This window comes from Perognathus longimembris, chromosome 15 (assembly GCF_023159225.1).
Source record: "Perognathus longimembris pacificus isolate PPM17 chromosome 15, ASM2315922v1, whole genome shotgun sequence".
Lineage (NCBI taxonomy): Eukaryota > Metazoa > Chordata > Mammalia > Rodentia > Heteromyidae > Perognathus > Perognathus longimembris.
This window is the reverse complement of record NC_063175.1, coordinates 49,325,642-49,350,140: the sequence shown is the minus strand read 5'-3', so window position 1 is coordinate 49,350,140 and position 24,499 is coordinate 49,325,642. Positions and strand designations below refer to the sequence as shown.

The 24,499-nt window shown below is 37.0% G+C and overlaps 1 protein-coding gene across 2 annotated transcripts in view; it reads right to left on the bottom strand.

The window, feature by feature from the left end:
• Positions 1-24,499, bottom strand: part of Cdh20 (cadherin 20) — a 171,605-nt gene that overhangs the window by 68,536 nt on the left and 78,570 nt on the right. Inside the window, exon 1 of one of the 2 annotated variants that reach the window (XM_048363013.1) lies at positions 2,300-2,719. The exons of the other annotated variant lie outside the window; for it this stretch is intronic. The gene's annotated coding sequence lies outside the window, so the exon portion shown is untranslated. Of the gene's footprint in view, positions 1-2,299; positions 2,720-24,499 lie in introns of those variants that run through there. 2 annotated transcript variants of the gene reach the window in all.

Genomic DNA, 24,499 nt, shown 5'->3' with positions numbered 1-24,499 from the left:
CTATCCCCAACCCTGAGTTGTATACGTGGTTTACAGCACATTGTCTTATAAGTATTGCTGTTGCATTGGTTTGCCTTTTACCCTTTGTCTCAACATTTTAATGTTCCCCTTCCCTTCCCTAGTTCAGATAAACACTTATACAATACAGTGACAACAGGGGTAAAACCATGGGGAAGAAAAAAAAAGAAAAAGGTATAATTTCACATTGTACTTTGAAAATAACAATGGTAAACCAATTATTTCCATAACTTGGAGTTATTTTGCTTATCATCTTATGTGATCATATGTACATATCTATTGAGCTATTGTGATCATCTGCTTAGGACTATCCTAGACCTATATAATTATTACCAGTGAGGGAAACCATAGAGTCAATGTTTCTTTGGGTCTGGCTCACTTCACTTAGTATGATTTTTTTCCAAGTCTTTCTATTTCCTTATGAATGGGGCAATGCCATTCTTTCTGATAAAAGCATAGAATTCCATTGTGTATATATACCATGATTTCTTGATCCAGTTATGTACTGAGGGGCATCTGGGTTGGTTTCATATTTTAGCTGTGGTAAATTGTGGTAAGATGCAGATTTATAGTAAGATCAATCTGAGATGGTCCAGGCTTTGTTTGCATTAATCTGAAGCTCTAAGGAATTCAAATATCTGATAGTTAATGCGTTACATTTTGAGTCAAGGGTAGCATGATTCCAAATTAGGAAGTTAGGCCAACTTTCTTAGTTCAGTATTCATCCCAATACTTCACTATTTCTGGGTTTGGGATATAATCCCAACTCTTCCCCTTCTTCCTCCATTCCAACTCCTAAGATCACTAACTGATATTTTAAAAATAAACAATGCACACAGAATGTGGTTATTACTGAAAAAGCACTTTTAACCGGGTAGAGAGAAGGAAAGCAGTGAAAGATGTGTATCTAGGCCAAATCAATATTTCATCATCAGAATATAATTTTAGCAGAGGTGATAAGAGTTTCATTAGTATTTATTTAGCACTAAGGTAAGTAACAGCACAAATAGTAGCAGATCGAGGAATATTTAATTTTCAGCTTTTCATGTGCTCTAAATAAAAAAAGATTATAATAATATGACCGAAGCTATTATATCCACAGAAGCACTTAAGACTGATAGATATAATGTTCCACTTAGGAGCTATTATGGTACAATTAACTAGATGGTATTAAAAAGAAGTTTCTTAAAACACTTAAAGTTGTAAAGCTATTCAGAAATAGATTCGTGCTTCTCAAGTAAATACAAACAAGGCTGGGAGTCATTTGAGTAGATAATAAAAGAAATCAACAAGCCCAACTCTAGCTCCCTGTGGATGAGATTTAAAGCAATGCATCTATGCTACTTTCTGCAATTAACATAAAATATACTTAAATCTGGAAGATTTACTCTGCCATCACCTTCCCACACAACAAACACAAATCCCAAGCTAATTTGCCTTCATTAATTCACATGCAATTGCAAGGCTGATTTCTGCTCTTTGATGCTTATGCACAGTCTACTTTCAAGTCAAGTTATTGCATACGGGCCCTTTAGCTTCTGTTCAGATCCTCAAGGAGTAACAGGTTATACCTGTCACGAGCCTTTCAGCTCAGTAGTCCTGCCCTGGGGGAGGATCTACTGATGAATACAGATTCAAAACATTTTGTAGGAACAATTTCTTACCCACAGTCTGGCACAGCTCAGACCCAGCTGGATGGCTGTGAAAGGGGGAAGGCCCTGGTGGCCTCATGTAGGAAGAGATAGTTTCCCAGTACTTCTTTGAGGCACTCAAGGAATGAGCTTTGTACATTATGATAGAGGGCCCAGTAAATCATTAGCAATTCCCAGTATTTGGAGTTCTCTTTTGAAATGGATCTTTAGAATATTCCATTCCTCTTGTCAACTAAGTGTAACCTTATTCTGAGATGCAGCTAATAAGAGGAAATGCATTGGTATAGTACTGTGATCATTTATAGTAGAATATGAGAGGACAAAAAAAGAGGGGAGGTTCGAGAATAGGCAACAGACTTAGAGAGGAGCTGTAGGGAAGCAGAAGAAATAGCCAAAAGACATGATGTCATGTTGGTTTCAACACTTGTGCATGCTCGCTACATATGTCATTTTAGAAGTGTTCAAAGGAAGACTAGCTCCTTTATTCATAAAAGGAATCAGCTGAGAACCCAGATTGCTTAGTGGAGAATTTGCATTTTAAAATTAGATATAACAGAAAAGAGGGGCAGCATCAGTGTGAGGTCAACCAGGACCCACAGTGGGTTGCTGTGGCAACAGAGGCTCCATACCTGACAGTATGGAGAAGGGGTTGGGAAGAGGCTGGAGAATTCTCAGCTCCATCTGTGTTGAGTTTTGGGTTGACTTTAGAAAGCACTGCATTCCCACTGGCTCTGCAAATGAGCCTAAGATCTTGTGACATATTTCATATGTGCTATATTCAATAAACTGTAGAACAGCCCCAAAGAGGAGAAAAACCCCAAACATGTTCCTTTATCATTGTATTTGACCTTTCCAACTAGTCTGTGAAGTAGATGTGACAGGCATTAATACAAATGTCATTCAGTCTACACATTGAATTGCTTAATGTAATTTGTCCACCTAGGCAGGAGTAATTCAGATTCATTACACTTGAATAGGGCATGGCTCTACCACTATGACACTGAGGACAAGCGATTTAACTTTTCTAACACCTCAACTTTTTATCTATAAAATAAGATGATAATGTGAATGCCTGATTCTAAAGGTTGTTGTCCTTGTCAAATGAGATAATACAATAATACAAATGATATAATACAGGTAGAACAATATCTGTAAAAAAAAAAAGCCCGTAAAGTGCTAAATAAATGCTGGGTATTATAATTACTAAGTTATTTAGATCAGGTCTAGGTTCATTCCCACAGTTCATTTCAGTAAATTACCAAAGTATCAATGATTTGGAGACTACTAATTCAGATACTGACTTTTGCTCCACAGTGGAAGAAAGAATAGAGGCTTAAAAAGGGTAAAAGTTCTGTTTAGGAGGGTTTCTGATTGGCAAACGTTCTATAAGAACTTGATAAGAGTCAGAGAGAGAGAGAGAGAGAGAGAGAGAGAGAGAGAGAGGGAGAGAGAGAGAGAGAGGAGAGAGAGAATCCTCAGTCTTGAGAAGATACAATGAGAAGATGGCTATTGGCCATCATCAAACAGGAAAAGGGCCCTTACCAGAAAACAGATCTGCTGGAACCTTGATGTAAGTCTTACCATGCCTCCACACAAGTGATTGTCATCTCAGTAATGTTGTGGTAGTCTAGTATATCATCCCAAATTGCCTGAGACAGATTCATTTAATGAAGGCATCTTAAAAAAAAAGATAAACGTGTTTTCATTGCAAAAAGTCTCTCTTCCAAATCTAGGTTTTTGTAGCTAAAATTGTCTTGCTCTCAAGACATTTTCTCCCAAGCTTCATTTTTTAAAAAAATTTAAATAGTTATGTAATTATATAGTCTGTTAGACCATGAATAGTTTTTTATTTTTTAAACATAAAAACAGTTCTATTAAGATTACATTGCAGGTTTTAACTATTAACTATGAGAAGTACATCATATGCTAAGTGAAATGAACTCTATGTTATGGAAACGAGTGTTATATCACTGTTGAAATTATTTTCAAAATGCCATGTGAAACCGTAGCTTTATTTTGTTGTTCCTCGTATATCACCTTCCTGTGGTTGTCCCTGTGCTATCACTGTATCTCATCTGAGTACCCTGGATTCTGTATATACTTGTATTAGAACTAGGGAAGGGAAAGGGACTATCAAAATGGAGAGACAAAGTATAAAAAAGCAAATGACTCCAAAAGCAATACTTACAAAACCATTTGGTGTAAACCAACTGAACAAACAAGTCATGGGGGGAGAGAGGAAAGGGGAGGAGGGAAAAGAGGGAGGAGGTAACAAATTGTACAAGAAATGTACCCACTGCCTTATGTATGAAACTGTAACCCCTCTGTACATCACTTTGACAATAAATAAATAATTATTCAGAAAAAAATAAGAAAAGAAGTAAAGCATGTACCATCCCAAAACAACAAATAAAAGCAGTGATAGGAATGGGAAAACTCGAACAAGAATCTTGTGAAGAAGAATGCAGAACATTCAGGCCAGGTCATGCTTTGTATTTGATAAGAAAAGAAGTAAAATATTTGAGCATATTATCATCAGATGTTTTAAAATCTAGCAGCCATTTTATTTCTGTATCCACATAGAGTAATAAGGGGCATGGGGTCACCCAAACCATAGGATAAAGAGCTAAGATTACCAACATACTGTGGATTGGAGCCACTCCAAACAGTTAAGCTAATTAAATGATAGGGTCAGGAGGGTGCAAGGTTTAGAACTCTGTATGGTAAATTCTACAGTGAAAGAGGAGTCTAGAATTGAAACATATATGCCTGTTTCAACGTTTTTTAGTAAGTTTTTTAATGAAATGTGTGCTTACTATGACAATGTTATTAGTCTGATTTATGCAACAAATATTAATTTGATATAAAACTGAGAGATCTTTTAATGACATTTAGCATGAAATTATATGGTTCTAGATCTTTATAGCAAAACATATATTGTTCTTGCTTTTCTAACTTGAATTGTAATATTTCACACATTCTCATCTGGCAAATAGTTTTATGTTTGTATGATTATGTGACCAAAATAATATTATTAGGTGAACAGTTTGACCTTCCAGTGGTTTTTATAAATAGCCATATTGAAGAAACAGACAAGTGACTCAAAAGTCGTATAACATTATGGTTCTTAAATATGTATATTCACGTTTCAAAAGAAGAGGTGATCTATTTTCCCCCAAATAATTCCATTAATGACTCCAGAATCTTTGTCTTCCAGACTTTTTAATTAGCTAAGTGACAGACTTTATTTAGAATTTCATGAGATTTTTCTCCTATTTGTTTCCTATTCCAGGATTCAAACCAGGATCATATATTGCATTTAGTTATGTGTCTTTAGTTTAATCTGCGACTGTTGTTTTTTTTCCTCACATTTGTTATTAACTCAATGAGTACAAGGAGGGTTCCTTTTTTACATGTCAAAATATCCATACATCTTGATTAGAATCACCTCTTCTGTCACTCTCCCTCTACCCTCTGGCCCTTTCTGAAAACCAATATTAACAAGCTTGATTGCTCCATTTTGACACCTGTATGTGAAAGTATCTTGGCCCTATTCACCCTCCTTAATGTTTTATTCTCTTTTCTTTATTGTCAAAGTGAAGCACAGAGGGGTTACAGTTTCATATGTAAGGCAATGCATACATTTCTTATCCAGTGTGTTACCCCCTTCTCCCTCCTCATCTTGCATTAGTACCCACCCAATGAAAATTTCTTGAGTTCTTTATCTTTCACAGTTTATACATCTTTGATAAGTATTAGTTAGATGTTTGGAAGAATAAGAACTTTTGGGGAGATTTCCGCTGGAAAATTAGACTAGACATGTATAGTATAGGACATATATGAATAAAATAGTAACAAGGGGTATAAAATATAAACTGAATGAAGGGAGGGGCTCTCACTGGACAGCTATTGGTAGGGAGATTGCAAGAATTTTTTTTAAAAAGCTCATCTGGAAAAACCACAGAGTAGAAAATAATGTGACTTTTTTCTTGCAGATATTAAATTAATTTTAAAACTATAATGATTCAGTCTATATAGTACTAAGGGCTAAACATACAGGAAAATCAGTGAAACAGAACATAGATTTCAGACATGGCTAACAATACTAAGATCTTAGACTTCAGTATGTATGGCATTTTCAGTTTTTATAAAAGGAAAGCCCTTCAAAATATGATCTCTAAGCAGTGGTGTGCTGAATGTTTACAACTAGATCTCTAAAGAAAGTACATACTTTATACATAATAAACATCATTACAAATAATGAAAACATACAGGATACTGTAGTTTAAGTTACATATGGTCAGTTAATCCTCAGAGAATGCTTTCTGTGATCATTTTCTAACCTGGAATCATTACTCAACATTTAGCCACGATTTGATGAATGGAGTAGCATTTTCAGGGTGTTAACACAGTGAATTTATTCTTACTAAAACCTCATATGTGGACTCCTGTGGTTAAACTATTTCTCATCTTCATACACATAATTAAATGGAAAACTCGGGCTCAGCACTATGTGAAATCCTGACTTGCAGCACTTGGTGAGGCCCATAGGACAAATACTCAAACCATACCAAATTTCATGCTCTGAGCATAATCATTGAATATCGAGTTGGGCTGTGATGGGGATGAGGATAGTCCAGCATCGCTTTGTATTCCCACTTTTCGGATACCGTAGTCACAACTATTGCATTGCATTTCCACTTTTCAGATAATGTAGTCACAACTGACATCAAGAGTGAGATGATAGCAAAATTTAGTAAAATAAATGATATACCTTTGTTTTCAATCAAATTTTAAATTGTGCATATATATTATTTTAAATAATGGATATGTTGTACTGGTCTCAAAATCCCTGAAAACTTAATTGGCTTTTATGAGCTAACTTACTTGCTCATAACTTGTTTCTATAACTTCAGTATGTCGCTGTCCCTAAGGCAAGACCACAAAAATCAGAGGTTTTTGAACTTCCTGAAATGTTTAAATTATAAACAAAGTTTTAAAAAGATAAAAATCACAGAATAGATTGTTTTTCTGAAAGACAAATTAAGAACATGTATTCAGATATAAAATTTCTTTGACCAAGCCTTTACACTTTTCTATCATTGAGTAATTCAACAGATGAAGAGTCTGTTTTATTTCAGGGACTCCTATTTTTACAGGTTTCTATAAATACATAATAAAAGAGGTAACTTTTATTATGTTATTGTTATTTACAGTTGACTAGGTAATGATGGCTTATTGATTCAATGTAATGCAGAGTAGAGAGTAAGAATAAAGCAACTTGCTTTGAAAAGATGGAGAGAGGAGGTAAATGGGGAAGATGGAGGAGGTGAGTCTGATCAAGGTACATTGAAAATATGTATAGACATGTTGAAACAGAATTCTCTTGCACAACTAATTGATGCTAATAAAAATGTAGGAAAAAGAATAAAGCTGTAGATCAATGTTAATATGGTTGAAATATGTACGTAGTACTTTTTCTTTTGCCAGTCCTGGGGCTTGGACTCAGGGCCTGAGCACTATCCCTGGCTTCTTTTTGCTCAAGGATAGCACTCTGCCACTTGAGTCACAGTGCCACTTCTGGCCATTTTCTACATATGTGGTGCTGGGGAATTGAACCCAGGGCTTCATGTATATGAGGCAAGTGCTCTTGCCACTAGGCCATATTCCCAGCCATGTGCATAGTACCTATAAAGAATAAAATCAGCAGATTTAAAGACTATGCAGAGTATGATTCAATATTTTGAAAATACTGTATCTATAAATATACGCATTCGAGTAGAGTTTGCATAGAAGGATACATACAAATTATTAGAGGATGCCTTAGTCATATTTTCCCATCACTGTGAGAAAATACCCAAGATAAACAAAAGGAGATAAGGTTTCTTCGTTTCATGGTTTCAGAGGTTTCAATCCATGGTTGCTTAAACCTGTTGACTTTGGGCTTGGAAGACTGTGGTGGGATAAAGTTGTTTATCTCAGAGTGGCCAGGAGGCGGAAGAAGCAATAAGAGTCTAGGGTTCTGTGTTTCTTTCAGAGTGAAGCCCCTAACTTCCTTCCACTAACTGCATCTTCCAAGTATTCTACTGCCTCCTCAAAAGTACACAGGCTGGAAACCAAGCCTTTAGCATATGAGTTTATGGGGGACTTTTGGGAAACCTTAATGGAGGCAAACTTTTCTATTGTGAATAAATGGATAAAGTTTTGCATTTCATTTTCAGTCTTCTGTAGCTATATGACATTGGCTGGGATATTGCCCATTCTGAGTCTGAGTTTTATTTTCCTTCTCTGAAAGACAGGATAGACAGGGCTCTGCTCCATGCCTTTCACTTACCTCCTGGTGACTTTGAGCCCATTATTTAAGTATTGTACAGTTTAATTTTCCTGTCTAAAAATGGAGATAATGGAAATAGTAATTCCTACCTGTCTCATGGTATTATATCAAATGAACTAAAATATGTGCCTGGCATTTAATAGGTTTTGATTGTTCTTAATACCTACAAAATAGGACACTGTTGCTGTTGCTGCTAAAACATGCCTCAAAATTGTGTGGATGAAATTAAGTAAAATACTTGACACCTATAAGTATTTAACATGTTTAGTTGCATTTATATTGAGTGTAATATGATAAAAGACAGCTAAGTTTTGTTGTACAAATAGCCAAAATAATATAGAATATAGAGAGCAGAAGGTTGAATGCAATATTATTGATTTTTATTCAATGAAGAAGCAAAACTATTACTCATTTATACAGCATATTTTTCTATTTCAAGATTTAGGCTGTCTCATTAAATAACACACATATATCTGTGTAATTTTATTTCTGGAAATCTCCATGGGATCGTCTTAATTCTTTATGATTCCATTAACTCAAAACAATTTGTACTGCCTTAGTTGATAGTCTCTGTGAATGGAAGCAATACAATTATGCTATTTTAAATAATTTAGAGTGCCATGTTCCCTACCACCTATCCATCTGGACAATATATTTTTCTGTCTACATAAGTTTCAGAGGCCAGCATGCTACCTGTTCTTTTAATTTTAATGCAGAACCATTAGCCATGTGAGGATCAGAGAAAAAAATATATATGATATAATTTAACACATGACAGAAAGGGAAGGCTAAGTGACAGATCATATTTAGTTACAAATAAGGAAAGAACTCATTGCTTAGGAGTGTTCAAGTTGCAGGTGAATAGCAGAAGGGTTTTATTTCTTCCCTGACAGAATAAATTTATCTCCTTAAAAGTCACCTTTATGCTTTCTACTTATCACTGCAAAGTCTGCATTCTGTATTTCAATTTTATGTGGACAAGACACTAATTTTAAGTGAAAGACATTGTTCAGTGCTGGAATTAGATGAGTTCGTTATTGGTTTGAGTGGTAAAGGTAGAGAGTTTTGGCCCATGTTTGGTTTTAATGAGAAAAGTCCTATACGATTTTGGTTCCCTAACTTCTTTGGAGCTGAATGCGAAATGTGAATGGGGCAATAAAGTCATCATGATATTGAAAGCCACCAGTAATGTCCATAAGTACTAGGAGTCAAGGTATACATTTGATTTCATCAAGAAGGCTGACAATCTTTCCTCAGTTGAGAGATCAGTCTGGAAAGTAGTATGAAGGTTCCTCAAAAAAACTAAATATAGAGTTCCCCTATGGCCCCAAATCCTACTTCTGGGCATTTACCCAAATGGTCAATATGACTTCTTAGAACTGATTTTAGTTAAAAAAAATCCAAAGAGGGTTGATGTCACTTGTTGAGAAAGTAATTTCAAAAGAAAATTGGCTTAAACTCAAGTTCAATCTTTTCAGCAATAATGTTGTTGGAGGTTTAATTCAGTGGTAGGGTACCTGCCTGGCAAACACAAAGCCCTGAGTTCAAACCCCAGTACCTCTCCAAAACAAGTAAACAACAAAAAGGTCTCCAATGTCTATCCCTTTCTTAAAACCTCCAGAAAGATTTAATCCCTCCTGATATGCTAATGTCATCAGGATGGCAGGGTAGAGACAAATAGGATGAATCCTTTTCATTTTGTTACTGCTATTTTAGAATGAATATTAAAAAAAAAACCTAAACATGTTTGATTGTTATTGTTTGAAAAGGGAGTAGCATCTATAGACTCATTTCTGAAGGCTGGTTTCCTAAACGGTTGGTGCTATGTTTAGAAGTTCTGGAAACGCTAGAAAGTGAGGGCTCCTTAGAAGAAGCAGATTACCAGGGTGATTTTCTTGAGGACGGTGTCTTTCCGTCCCTTTGCCTCCTTTCCTCCTCTCCTTTCCTGTTTTCTGTCATGAGGTAAGGTGTGTGTTACATGCTCCTGCTGCCACAGTGTCCTGACTCACCATGGATTAACAAAGCCAAGAACTAAAGCCTCTGACACTGAGAGCCAACGTAGCTCCCTCCTCCTTCAATTGTTTCAAGTATTTGGTCACAGCAACCAGAAGGAGATTTTTCATGTGTATCGTTCTGAAAATAAAACAATGTGTAAGAATGTGTGTTTAATGAGGCCAAGTCATTTCTATTGAGGTGAGATTGAGGAGTACAGGTAATTATTCATTAAACAAGTCCTTCTTTTCTTCATGCCACGAGCCAGACCTTCTGAGAGGGAGATTTATATAACTTTTACATGCCACTCCCCATTTCATCCAGTGACGGCAAGCTTTTGCCTTTTCCTATCTTAAATGAACTTAGTCTCTTTCTAGATGTTCTTGCCCAATCACGGACACATTTTGACTTTTATTATTTGACTCCTTTGGTGGATCTGAGAAAAAGAGAACATTTTTAAGTATTTTGAAATACCTGGGATCCCATTATTCTCCTGAATGGTATGCTCAGGCGAAGATAGGACTTTCTAAAGCTTTTATTTGTTTTGACATCTAATGAGCAGAAATCAAGCATTGTATTTTATGTTCTGATTCATTCCCTGCAGGGTTACTAGGAGGGACTGAGTAGCACCATCACTTTACAGATGAGAAAACTGAAGTTGGTAGTTCTTGCTTGGGGTTCTATAGCTGGTAAGTGGCAGAATCTTGGCTTAAAACTATTATTGAGCCCCTGTCATGTGGAGAGTAGCAAGGGGCTGTGAAGTCATTCAGTGAGGCAGAACTGGGCTGTGTAGGATGTATACTGCAGGGAAGCCTGTGCTGGAGTGTAACATTGTTGGCACGAGCAAGTGGACACAGAGAAGTCAGCTTAAGTATGTGTGAGGATTGGCAACCTACCCTTGCCCCCTGCCTTGTTGCATCTTACTGATTGCAGCCTGTAACTTTATCTTCTCTTGTCTTTGGCATCTTGCTGTTTCTCAAGATTCCACCCTTAATATACATGATTTCCCACATTTATGTTTTAAAGGCTATAATACTCCATCCATGGTATTTATTAATCCATCTCTAATGTCTCAGAGACCTCTAATTCAGTTAAACTATCTCCCCTGAGCATCTCAACTGGGTATCTATCTCTTAGGAAACTTCAGATTCCCATAGCCACTCCAAATTTAGTAAATCTTCCATGACCCAACTGAACCCGACATCCCCATGTATGGTCCTCCTTATCCATTTTTCCCCCTCAAAGGGAAGCTTAGCACTTTTTCATTAGATGTTCTACAACTTCTATGGCCCAAGGAGAATTTAGAACTATTACATGTTCCTCTTCGATAAAACTCTTGCTTATTAACCATAATCTTAGTGGTTGGAGAAAAAAGTTTCATTTTATTATTTATTTATTTATTTGTGTTTATTTATTGTTTTTGTCAGTCATGAGGCTTGAACTCTGGGCCTAGGTGCTGTCTCTGAGCTCTTCAGCTCAAAGTTAGTGTTCTACCACTTGAGTCACAGTGTCATTTCTGGTTTTCTGGTGGTTCATTGTAGATAAGACTCTCACAGACTTTCCTGCTCCAGCTGGCTTTGAACCATCATCCTCAGATCTCAGCCTTTTGAGTAGCTAGTATTACAGGCATGAGCCATGGTGCCTGACTGAAAAAAGTTTTTTTGTGGAATTTAAAACGTTGGCTCTTGCAAGATTTCTCATCAAAATTTTTAAGTTTCTTGTGAAGATAACACAATTACTTGGTTACACATATGGCACTTGTTTTGCTTTGCTGTTGCTCATGTGCTTACTCTCAGTTCTGCTTTTAAGGCTGGTCTTTTTGTTATTTTGGTTTGGAGTACTTTAGTGAATTGAAGTGAATTTAAGACAAGGACAAATGTATACCTGGTGAACAACTTTAAAGAAGACAGAGTAGGTGCCTGTATCAAATGATACAGGAAGAAGCAGCAGGAGGGGAAAATGAGAAAAGACTATTAGAAGAGCTAGAGAGTAATTGGTAACTCTTGAGTAAGTCATTTGAGTGGAATCGTGGCATAGAAAGATAGACTGTAAAGTCTGTCAATGAAATAGTGTGAAAATAGTCAATGAAAGAAGTGTGACGAACTGTGAAGTGCTGGAGAGGACAGCAGTGACATTCAGGACCATGAGACCCCAGTGAGAAATGAAGAACTTGAAGGCTGTGGAGTAAGGAATTAGAGTTCTTGCCGGAGATTGTCACATACAGACGGAATAAAGTAGTGAGATGGATGGGATCAAGAACCACACAAGGTTATCTTGTGTTTGATGTTTTCACCAGTGATGCTGAGGGGGACGGGCATGTAATTTTCATGGATAACTTAGAATAATAGAGGTGGGATGAATGAGAGATTGTGGGACAGTGTGCATAGTTTACAACATGTCTGGAAATTCTTTGATATTCTTCTATAGATAGGTGTGACATGATTCTCTTGTCCTTAATTATGGCTAGCCTTAATACTGTATCTCTAATGAATAATTACATAACTGTGATTCAAAAGGTGGGGGCAGCTTCTGTCTGGCTCCCTCTTGGGACGCTTATTACTGCAATCCAGAGATTATGCTTTGAGGAGCCCAGGCCACATTGACCCTTTGCCTAGGCAAAGCTCCAGACAAATCCAAAATTGGCATTCCTATAAATGAACCATATGGGAAGCAGATCCTCAAATCTTTGCTTGAACTACCCCAGCTGATGCCACATAGAACAGAGGGGAGCCTTCTCCATTGAGCCTTGCCCAAATTGCAGATTTGTGAGGAAAATAAATGGTTGATGTTGTTTTAAGCTGCTAAATACGGATGGTTTTTATTGCAGCAATAGAAAACCATAATAGAGTTTTAGGCAAGTAATCAGCAGAGATGCTCCTGTCTCTGTCAGTGTGTTCTGTCCAAAGTGCAAGCACATTGGTCTTGGAATAATCAGACTTCAAATCTTTGACCACTCATATGACTTGAAATAAATTACTTAACATTTTTTTCTGTCTTTGAAGTGAGAATGATATAGACCTGTGGTATTGTTGTGAGATCTGGAAATAGTTCAAGTACCTAGCCTTTGTTATTACTAAGAGAGCTTGGAAAGTACATGAGATTCAACATAGACACTTGTTTTTCTTTTGGTTCCATTGCTATCTGCCTGTGTGGACTAGGGAATGCGTAGCTATGGAGTCATGAACTCACAACTCCTGATTCATGAGAGTGAAAGGAAAAACCTACCTTGCAGCATTGTTACAAGGGAGAAACAGTGTCTGTAAGACCCAGCACAGTAGTGCCACAAAGTAGGCACTAAGTAAATGGCAGATAAAATAATAATATTTTTGTGTGCTGAGATAAGGGCTTGAATTTAGGGCCTCCCCCTCTCACTTTGCTTCTCCACTAAAGGTTGGAATACCATTTAAGGCACACCTCCACTTCCACAATACAATAGTAATAATAATAAATATAACGATTCATATTATAGTACTTAATATGACTATTACAGGAGTATGGAAGATAACAATATTTTAATCCAAGTACTAAACTGTTTGAGGGAGTTTCAGGAAGCTTCTAGACATTTGTTGAAAACAATGACTAAGTTTCAGAAAGGTTGTTATTAATGAGTGATCTAAATTTTAAAAGAAAAATTTTTGAATAGTAGAATAAAGATTTAGAGAAGCATTTAGATGACATCTTTTCTAGCTCCGTGTTTAGGAGGAAATAGGTTAATAAGTTTTAAAATATTATTAAAAGTCACAAAACTCTAACATAATGGATCTAAACTTAAGAGAGACCAAATATGAGAGGAATTTACTGTGGCTGATAAACAGTTGTTTTTTTCCCCCAAAGAATCTTAGCCAAAAGGAGAGAGACTGAAAGCTCTGCCTCACTTAATAAGTAATCCAGGCTGAAGCTCTACCATCCATTTTAACATCACCCCCACACATGGCCTTGCATAGGACTTGAGTTCATCATGGAGTCTTAGACCTTTTAATTAAATCTCTCTTCAAGATCCTCACATAGACGAATCTATTGCTAATTAATCATTTCCCAGATCAGTGTCTGGAAACTTTGCTTCCCTACTCTTCTGTCATTTTCAGTCCTTACAGGAACTTCACATTCAAGCATTTCCCATACCATATTCAATGGCCAATAAAAATCTTTTTTGGCCTGGACATAAAAGCAAGATACTCAACAGTTCTTAGGAAAGAAAAATGTTGGCTTATAGAGGCACTTAAAAGTGTTTTTTTTAAATCTAGTTAGTATGATACATATACCCATCTTACATCTTTGATGCAGAACATTCATTCATCTACGGTTTACTGAATATCTTTTAAAAATAGTTACTTATTTATCGTCAAAGTGATGTACAGAGGGGTTACAGTTTCATACGTAAGGCAGTGGGTACATTTCTTGTACAATTTGTTACCTACTCCCTCATTTCACCCCTCCCTCTTTCCCTTTCCCTTTTCCCCCATGAGTTGTTCAGTTGGTTTACACCAAATGGTTTTGTAAGTATTGCTTTTGGAGTCATTTGTCTTTTTATCCTTTATCTCTCAATTTTTATATTCTCTTTCCCATCCCTAGTTCTAATATCAATATGTACAGTATCCAGGGTACTGGCCTACGTACTCCATCTTCCTAGAACTTACAATCAATCCATGGTAGAGAATGGGCCAGTGTTGACAGTGGTGGGGCGACACACAATAAAAAATCAACAAGTGGGGCTGGGGATATGGCCTAGTGGCAAGAGTGCTTGCCTCATATACATGAGGCCCTAGGTTCGATTCCCCAGCACCCACATATACAGAAAATGGCCAGAAGTGGCGCTGCGGCTCAAGTGGCAGAGTGCTAGCCTTGAGCAAGAAGAAGCCAGGGACAGTGCTCAGGCCCTGAGTCCAAGCCCCAGGACTGGCCCCCCCAAAAAAACACAAAACAAAACAAAACAAAACAAATCAACAAGTTCCACCACAAAGAACATCTATGACATACAGTATACCTTGACCAGTCACAAGCTGCAAAGTCAGACAGTTCTGAAAGAGCTCAGGTATTGGATATGTTAAGAGAAGGGAAAAAGAAATGGGCCTGGATGGATGGTTGCCTTCCTTCCAACCATGTGTACTCATTTCACAGGGGAGCTGGAGAATCCCAGTCCCTAGGATTTGTCGGACTGCTCGCAACTTATCAGGTCCCACTTGTGCTACATGTTTCCTTTTCCCTTTCCATTCATCACAGGACACTGCTGGCTCACTGACATTTGTGTAAGAACACTACAAGAAAGGGACCTTGAAAACTGCTCTGTAAAGCAGTACTACCCAAAATAGTACCCACAGGGGATAAAGAACTTGTTCCAAAATGTAAGTCAAGTACTGTACTCAGTAACAAGGGTAGTGACAAGAGAGGAATAGTGGGGGAGAATGATGGAAGGGGTGACATTAACCAAGAAGCATTGTACTCCTAACCTGACTTATGGAATTGTAACCCTTTTGTACATCTACTAAATAACAATAAAGAAAATATCCTATGGGAAAATGTTGGTTCCTCTGAACAATACCCTTAGTGACACATTTAATTTACATTCTAGTGTTGGATTCCCTATCTTGTCACAGGCTAGGGACAATTCTTGGGTAGTTGTTCATCAGGGGACTCCCTGAATACCCTTCTCTGCGGTATAGATTGTAAATTCAGGCTCATGTTGCAGCCAATTAGTAGACAAGTTGTGTCATTTACTGTTGCATTCTAAAACGGGAAGATTCTGTATAACATTCCACATTCCCAACTTCTCTTCATCATCTCTTTATGTTGTGTCCCCACAATGTATATTATCTATTCCCACCTGACAATGGTCAATAAAACCATTAGATGACAATCTCTTATGTAGGGCATGTACCATCAAGGAACCTAAGGTAACTGCATGATCCATTCAGTCATTTATGTTGCCTCCTGACCCTAGGAAAGATATTTTATTTCATAACTCATAATAAATGGAGTTTGCTGAACAGGGCCCAATGTAACTTAGTCCCAGGAAGGACAACAACTATATTATCATGTGATTAAGGCTACTCCTTCTTTCCCTTTTTCCTTCCTTCATGGGGAATTCTCTCATAAAGTCACTCAGAACTTTCCCCGTGGAACACACTCAGCAATGAAATACGGAGCGGAGGTGGAGGAAAGATGACTGTGTATGTGCTCTTGCATTCATAGCAAAATTCTAAAGGTTCCAAACTAGCTGGCACCAATTTCCAGACACTTTGGAATTAGACCTGTAGAACAGAGGGTATACGTCAGCAAGCTTGTAGAGGTAACAGTAGAGAGTGACAGCCCCGTGTGTCATTGCCAGCTGCTTGGAGAGCTTGGAGAGGCGTTAGTATTGACCTCCCCCGAGAGGGGTTTATGTCAGAGCAGAACCTTTTCGTTTCTAACAGTTCATAAGTCTTCCTCGTGTAAAGATTCTCACGTCACTGGTCTCTCTGATGTTTACAAACCTTTACAAAATGGTATTTGATCTGATTTAATCTGATTCCTCTGAAAGCACACCCTGCTCCCCAGTTTTAGTCAGAGCATTGAAGCTATTTTTCCCAACAGTTGAAAGCTTTGCGTATATTTTCTTGTGTTCTCTGAAGGAGACTCATTGAGATAGAAAATCCTGAGTGAGTACTCTGAGAGACTTAACTTTGAGTAGACTTCATTGATATCCTAAAACAAATGCCTCTCTGGACACATCTTTGTGACATCTCACTTTGTTGGCCCTTTTCTGAGTACTGTTTTGCATTTTTGCTGCTCTTGCTTATTATTTGCCATAAAATATTGTAAGAGCTTTCATGTTCTAAACTGAACTTGGTATTGGGTTAGGTTCACTTCCATTTAAAGCCAACTGAAATCAGAATTTTCAGTGAGGCATAGTAAGTAAGAAGAGTACAAAGCCATACAATTTGTAGGCTCCACATCTAGAACTCTAATTGGAGGACACTTGGCCGAGATTGTGGAATTGTGTTCATGAAAGTCATAAAAATTACACTGTAATTAACCTAGAACATACACTTGTAGGAACAAATAGTATAAATGAAAAAGTATTTCTATTAAGTACAAAATATCACATAAAGAGATTATAAAAATGTTGAAGGGAGAAAAATGATCAAATTTGAGTATTATTAAATATGTTCAAAGTACATTATATAAATGTATAGTCAAAGTACAGTGAAACTTCCTTGTACTGTTATTTCATGCTAATAAAAAACCCAAATATTATTAAGTACTTGAGGGAAGTTGACATTGCAAAAGATACTAGATCCCATTGCTATAAGCATGATTGTATTTTATGGACATAGAAGCTATCCAGTGTTTCTTACTTTTGTCTCACCAGTGTCACTATAACTGATTGAATGCCTTCTGTGTGCAAAGTCTATATTTATTGCTTATTTACTTCACCTAATAAAAAGAACAGACAGCAGCCGGATGAGCTCCAACTCTCAATTTGGTTCTTTCTGAAGTTCAGTTAAATTGCTTCAACAGAATGCCTAACACACAAGAAGCGTAAATACAAATTTTTTACAAAATGAATATGAGATTAAAAATTAAATTGTGAAAAAAGATTCAGAAGATAAATAGACTCCGACCACTGAGTATAATGGAGTTACAAACCTTAACAAAACTGTATACCAAATTATCATTGATTTTCCACATGGGAAATCCAGGCAAATTTTAAGAGAAATATATAATGCAAAAGTGAGAGGATGGGGCTCTATTAGGTGTCATATCTCAGGGATCTAACAGTATCTGATCTCATGAACAATCAGTTTGAAAATAGGAAGACACTAGGTAAAGAACATTTGTTGTAGATGTTCCTTTGTATTCCATTGGGGATTCTTAGCTTGCTGTACTATCATGTGCTTTGAGCTTTGTTAAATTGATTGCAGAAGTAGTTGATATTCTTACTCTTCTCTGTATCCACATACTCTTCACTGTGACCCAATTAAGAATGGAATCTTAGGATTTGGATGTGGTGGCTCATGCCTATAATTCCATACACTTAAGAAGTGAGAGTAGGAAGATCACAATCTGAAGCCAGCTCCAACCTCTCCTTCTTTCACTTCCAAACCATGAAACTCTAAATGAAAAGAAAAAGCTAAAAGTGTTCAGAGTATGGCTAAAATGGTAGAAGACTTATGTAGCAAATTCAAGGCCCACCCTGATGTCACAAAGGCTAACAAATAAACCAAAGAAAGTCTCATGACAGATGTAGGAAACCCGAGACAAGTTAAAGTACACAAGTAAATTTAAAGCCTTTGCTTGCTTCATACACACTAACATTCTATACAGTAAAGGAAATCACATTGTCAAGTCATAGTCAAAGTGGCTGTGTGTGCTTTCACTTATGTTACTGGAAGCCTTGAAAGTCAAAGGGTAGTGAGAGCAATGTGTAACTCTATTATAAGAAATGATAATTGGCCACAGAGAGAACTATTCCAAAGGCAGAGTGGAGAAACTGTTTCTAGAAATACTTGATGAAACTCATTAACACAGCAAGATTTTTTTCCCAGAAAAAGCTAAAATAACCCACCGTTGATCATGACAATATGCTAGCATAAGTTTGGTATATATATATATGTATATAATATATATATATAATATGTTATATATGTATATATATTTTTCTGAAACGTAAGTGTTGTAGAATAGAAGCATGCCCAAACTGTCTTCATTTTTTCTTGATTAAGTCACTCCAGTTCCTCTTTATTTTTTGTCATTTGTGGTACATGACAAATCTCACCCTCTTGGTTTCATGATTTTGTATATTTCACATTTTCTCATAATTCCTTGGTTTTACTTTTTATTAAGAGTATGAAAAAATCTGTCTACTCTCAAAAATCGTTGAGCCAGCAAAAAAAGCTCTATATGTTGCTGTAGACTAATATAGACCCTAATTATAAAAGTATATTTTAGACTGAATTGTAAATTTAATGTACCAGCTAAATCTGAGGCTTAATTTGTGTTATAGAATCAGGTAACTTTGCCTGGTATATGACATGCTGTGGAGGAAATGCTGTAAACATTCCATTATATGTAGTATTTTGTGTTCTTCTCCCTCTGAGGGTGTTAGAATGCGTCTTTCATTGACAAGTCTTCCTTTGAACACTGCCACTTTATTATTTGAGAAGTGTGACAGCCACAGCATCATGTTGAGTTGTTAAAAGTAAATACATACCAATATTTCAGTACCTACGTTCACTTATTCAACAACATAATTTGAAATAAAATTAGAAAATATGAGTACAATAGGTACTTGTTTTATAAAAGCCCTGTGGGTTTGTTCATTAACGATGACCACTGCCTGTCTGTCTCTCTCCTTGTGTCGTATGGAACCTGCACCTCCACTAAGAGCACAGGTGCTTTTTCCCTGTCACCAACCACATGCCTGAGCATCTTAGTGCCACGGAAGAAATCCCATCATGCCATCAATGCCAGAGGAGTTGAGAAGAAAGAAAGAAGAGACAGGTAGAAAAGACAGAGCACTGGTGCAGTATAGGAATACATGACAAAAATAAGTAGAAATGGAGATACCGTAAGTGTGAATTCAGAGGAGTTAGAGACCAGTCAGTCAACTTAAAAAGCACCTTTCCTGGGATATCACTGATCCCATTTTCTGGCCTCACTTTGTTTCACTGCTCAAAGATCTTTGTTCTAGCTTGGGACATCTATGGCAAATAAAGCAGTGTTGTCAATTGTACTCCAAAATTTTTTACCCAATCCCACCTGAAAACAGTTCACGTGAGGGGAAAGAAGAGTAGCAGCAATAAATTCTCACCGAATTAGGGAATTAAAATAATTCCCATAGTTTTTAGATTCTACATCCAATTGCTTTATACATGGCTTGGCAAGTAAAGCGAGTTCTTCAAGGTAATATGAACGCCACAGTCAGTATCTGAATCAGGCTCTTAATGCAGAATTTAATTCCTTTATTTCTGTTAAGCCATTTCACAATGACTTTTGGGTAAGGAGGACTCAGGAAGTGTTGCAGTGACTGTGGCATCCACGGGGTTAACAAATCCTTTCAATGGGCAAGCTTTTTAGTACACCTATTCAGTCCTTCATTTAACAATATTTAATAATGTCTATTATAAGTTCCGTGTATTATACAGCAAGCACACAGGGCCAATAATATTTTATGCATTCTCATCAAGAGTGAAATTGTAAAGCCCATAAATGGCCTGATGGAAGAGGACGATGAGCATGAGGCTCACAAATCACATTTTCTCGGCTGAAAGAGCAGAGCGATTGTGGACAGGAATCCTTCCACTTTGACAGGCCCACAGGGAGCCACCCGGCAAGTGGGCAGGACACATAAAGACATCTTCCATTTGTGCTTTGTTCTGGTCAAGGCTGAAGGTAGCAATGTGATGCTTGCCCTTGCTGTGTATTAATCTTTATTGCTCACATGTACTCATGATTAACTGTGACTCTTGAATACTTCCTCTGTGCAACACACTCTGCTATGTATGGCTGTTCTTTAGTATCTGTCAGGAATTGGGGACAGAACATCCCGTGAACACTCAATATCCTCAGGTGACCATGGTTCTTATGTAAAATGACATACCCACACACAGCCTCTTGTATAGTTTAAATCATTGAGATCACTATTTATATAGTTGTCATATTGTATTGTTTAGGAAGTAGTGACAAGAGAAAAAAAAAGGCCTATACAGGTTCAGTACAGACATATTTACCCAAATATTTTCAATCTACAGTTGGTTGAACCTATGGCTGTCATTCACCATTCCCTAACTACCATGAGAAAATACTTGAAAAAAATTTAAAGGAGAAAAAAAAATTTGGCTCACTATAGCATGGATGAACCTTGTAAACATTCTAAGCAAAAGAATGAAGTTACAAATGACCATATAGTGTCTGATTCTGTTATTATGAAACATATAGAGCAGAGACATCTATAGATGCAGAAAAATAGATAAGTCATTGCTTAGAGAATGTGTGTGTGTGTGTGTGTGTAAATGGAAAGTGTAGAACATGTACACAGGGTTTACTATTAGAGTATTCAATTTTCTGAAATTTGTGGTTATGGTTACACAACTCCATAAAGACACTAAAAAACATTGAATTGTATATACTTTAAATGGGTGAAATAATAGGTTATGTGAATTATCCCTTAACAAAGTTGTTAATATACTTTAAAAGTCTTGAATGCTCTTATTGTATATCATGTATAAATATGCTTCTGCTATATTCTCTTTCTAGGACAATGTACCCCTGGATATATTGCAGATTTTAAAAAATGAATTCTATTTAATTTTATTGTGATGGTGATATACAGAGGCGTCGTAGTTACATGAGTAAGGTAATAAGGAGTACATTTATTATCCAACAATGTTACCCCCTCCCTTGTTTTCCTCCCACTTTCCCTCCCCTACTCTTCTGTCTCCCAAGTTGTAAAGTTCATTTCCAGCATAGTGTCTTGTGAGAATTTCTGTTGCATTGATTTACCCTTTGTCCATTGCCCCAACATTTTGCCACTCACCTTCCCTTCCCCAAATCAGATAAATGTATATAGAAGACATAGGGTACCATAATAAAAAACAGTGACAACAGGGGATGAAACAAAGGAGCAATGAAAGATAAAGAAGTAACCTCACACAATACATTTAAAAAACCCACAAAATCCCTCGTTTTCATATCTTGGAGTCCATTTCGATAAGCATGATTTTATATGGTCATATGTGTATATCTATTGAGCTGTTGTGATCCTCTGCTAAGAGTAGTCTAGACGTAAATGAATTATTGCAAATTTGTTTTGCAAGGATTAGCTTCTGTGTGTGTGTGTGTGTGTGTGTGTGTGTGTGTGTGTGTGTGTGATTCTAGAGTTTGAAATTAGGCCTTTGCACTTATTATGCAGGAGCTCTCCTACTTGAGCTATGCTGTCTACCCTTTTGAATAAGATTTCACTTTTTGCCTAGACTAGCCTGGACTGCAGTTTTCTTAGTTGTAATTCCTGTATCACTGGGATAATATGCATGTATCATTACCCTCAGCTGTTTGTTGAGATGGGCTCTCACAAGCATTTTCCTTAGTCTGGTGTTGATTATGATCTTGTTCTCATCCTCTCCAATAGCTAGCATTACAATTGTGAGCCATGAAGGCTAACTAATTGCTTATATTTGTCCACCTGCCTTCAACATTATGCCTGGCCAACTCCCCTCCCAACCATTTTGTAACAATTTTCACTTATTCTCATCTACTTCCCTCCTACTTCGCTCCGACCCATTTTATTATTAAAACCTGCTCAAGTCATTGTGGTCATCAGATTCCTTATAACTGGCAACAGACCAAATCGTTGTACTTCCTTGTTTGGAGTTTAATTTTCCTCCTGGAGTCATGGCATAGATCATGGGGCTAGTGGACATTCTGACAGCATGCACACTCTCTGCTTAACAAAATCGTGAGGCCGTGTCACAAGAACACTGCAGCAAAGACGAGCAGTGACTGCAAATGTTTATTAAAATTGTGACTGACTTCCCTGCAAAGAAAATGAATGACACAATATGCTGCTGATGCAGACCATTAAGTCAGTCCTTGTGGAGCAAGCAGCATTGACCTGTCATGAGAGAACTGTGGGAGACGACAGCGCACAGATGTTTTCGTTCTGCTTAGACCCCACCCAGAGGAACAACCTATTTACCTAGTTAGACTGTCGTTAGAAACCTTGCTTAGATCTTGTTAAAAAGCACAAAAAGTTAATACCTTAAAAAATGAGTCCCTTGCCAGTTTTCTAGGCCTATTTAACATGTTTGCATTGCATGAAGATAAAGAATGCCATTTCCCTCATATAATTTCTCTCTTCCCCTAAGGCTTTGAAATACCATTTTCAAACTGTAAAATTTCATGTCCTTTGCCCTCCTATACACTATGCTATATTTCTTTTAAAAGTTATTTAATGGGAGCTTATTGTGTGCTAGACCCTTTTCTTAGAGCTTTATGTATGTTAAAGCATTTAATTTTCATAACACTGTGGGAAGGAGGTTCTCTTTATTCTCACTTTATACCAAGACACAGAGTGAGGGAGTGAGGGTTGGGTGACCACAGTCCTGGCAGGCCTGTGCTGGAGTCTCCTGGTCACCACTCCTTGAGGGGCACCATCCTGGGCTTGTCCCGCATACTCCTTGCCCCTTGTTCTCAGTCTCCTTCTGGGCTGCTGCTTCTCTCAGGGTATAGGACATGCTTTCTGTCCTATGGAGTAATGACACAGTCATTTGTGGAAGTTTCCACCATTACCCTGTCCACCCTTCCCTCCTTAAGGACAACTCTAAGCAATAAAGTCAGGGGAACTTAAATAGACTGACAGTCTCTGACATAAGCATCTCTAGGTCTGATTTAGCTTTCTCCTCCAAATGCAACCCTCAGCTTACTCTGGCTTTTTCAGTGGTAAGTTTTCAGGAGGAAGGGAGGGAGGGAGATAAGGCTAGAGGTAGGTAGAACACTAGCACCAGATAGTATGTATAGCCCAAAGTTCCTATCAATGGGCCCCATATCCCTGGATTTAGACAACTGGGATAAAAAATACCTAGACAAAATTGCCTCTGTATTTAACACACACAGGTTGTTTTTCTTGTAATTTTTCCCTGAGCAACATGGTTTAACAACTATTTGTATAACTTTTGCTCTATATTAGGTATATAAATCACCTAGAGAAAATTTAAAGTATGCTGGAAAATTTGTATATGTTATTTTCAAATTTGAAATTATTTTAGGTAAGGAACTTAAGATAAATTGAATTTGATATATCCAGCAATCTTGGAATCAGTCTTTCACAGATACTAGGTAATGATAGATGATATGTATGTGACTATGCATTCCATTTAAATATCTATCTGTCATCTTTCTTTTTTTTTCTCTCTAGCTATAACCTATGTAGTAATGAGATATTTTAGAAATTCTGGAATCTGTTAGCCCTATTATTAATTTTCTTTCTCATTATTTGTAGAAAAATTGGGATGAGAATGTTGAAGAATTCCCTAAAAGGGTACAAAGCATGCTACAAAGCATGGCCTAGGGCCAGATTGTTGTGTCAGTTCTGCCATTGTTTGAAAGAAAAAAAGTGTGAAGCAAAATAGGCAATATATGACTTTAAATTGCATAAACAGAGGGTAGTTGCTTATCTCAGGTTGGATTCCAATATTACTTCAGTGATACTAAGAAAGCTACATCAAAGCAAATGTCAAAAAGAACGTGCATTCTGGGAAATGTTTTTTCACAGACTACATTGACTAATCCTAAATCAATGATGTCTGACATTAAATAAAATTAGTATATACAAAACTCTGGATGGATGAGATCTGAGTAGAATAGTCACTGTGTATTTTATAAGTTTCCATAATATGATGGATATTGTATTGATTGGAAAGGGCATAGTCTCTAGCCTAGAGTAAATTAAGTCCATTTAGACATAGATCATAATCAGTGCTAATACTTCATCGTTGCCCAGGGACTAGAAAAATAAGGAGTCTTGAGT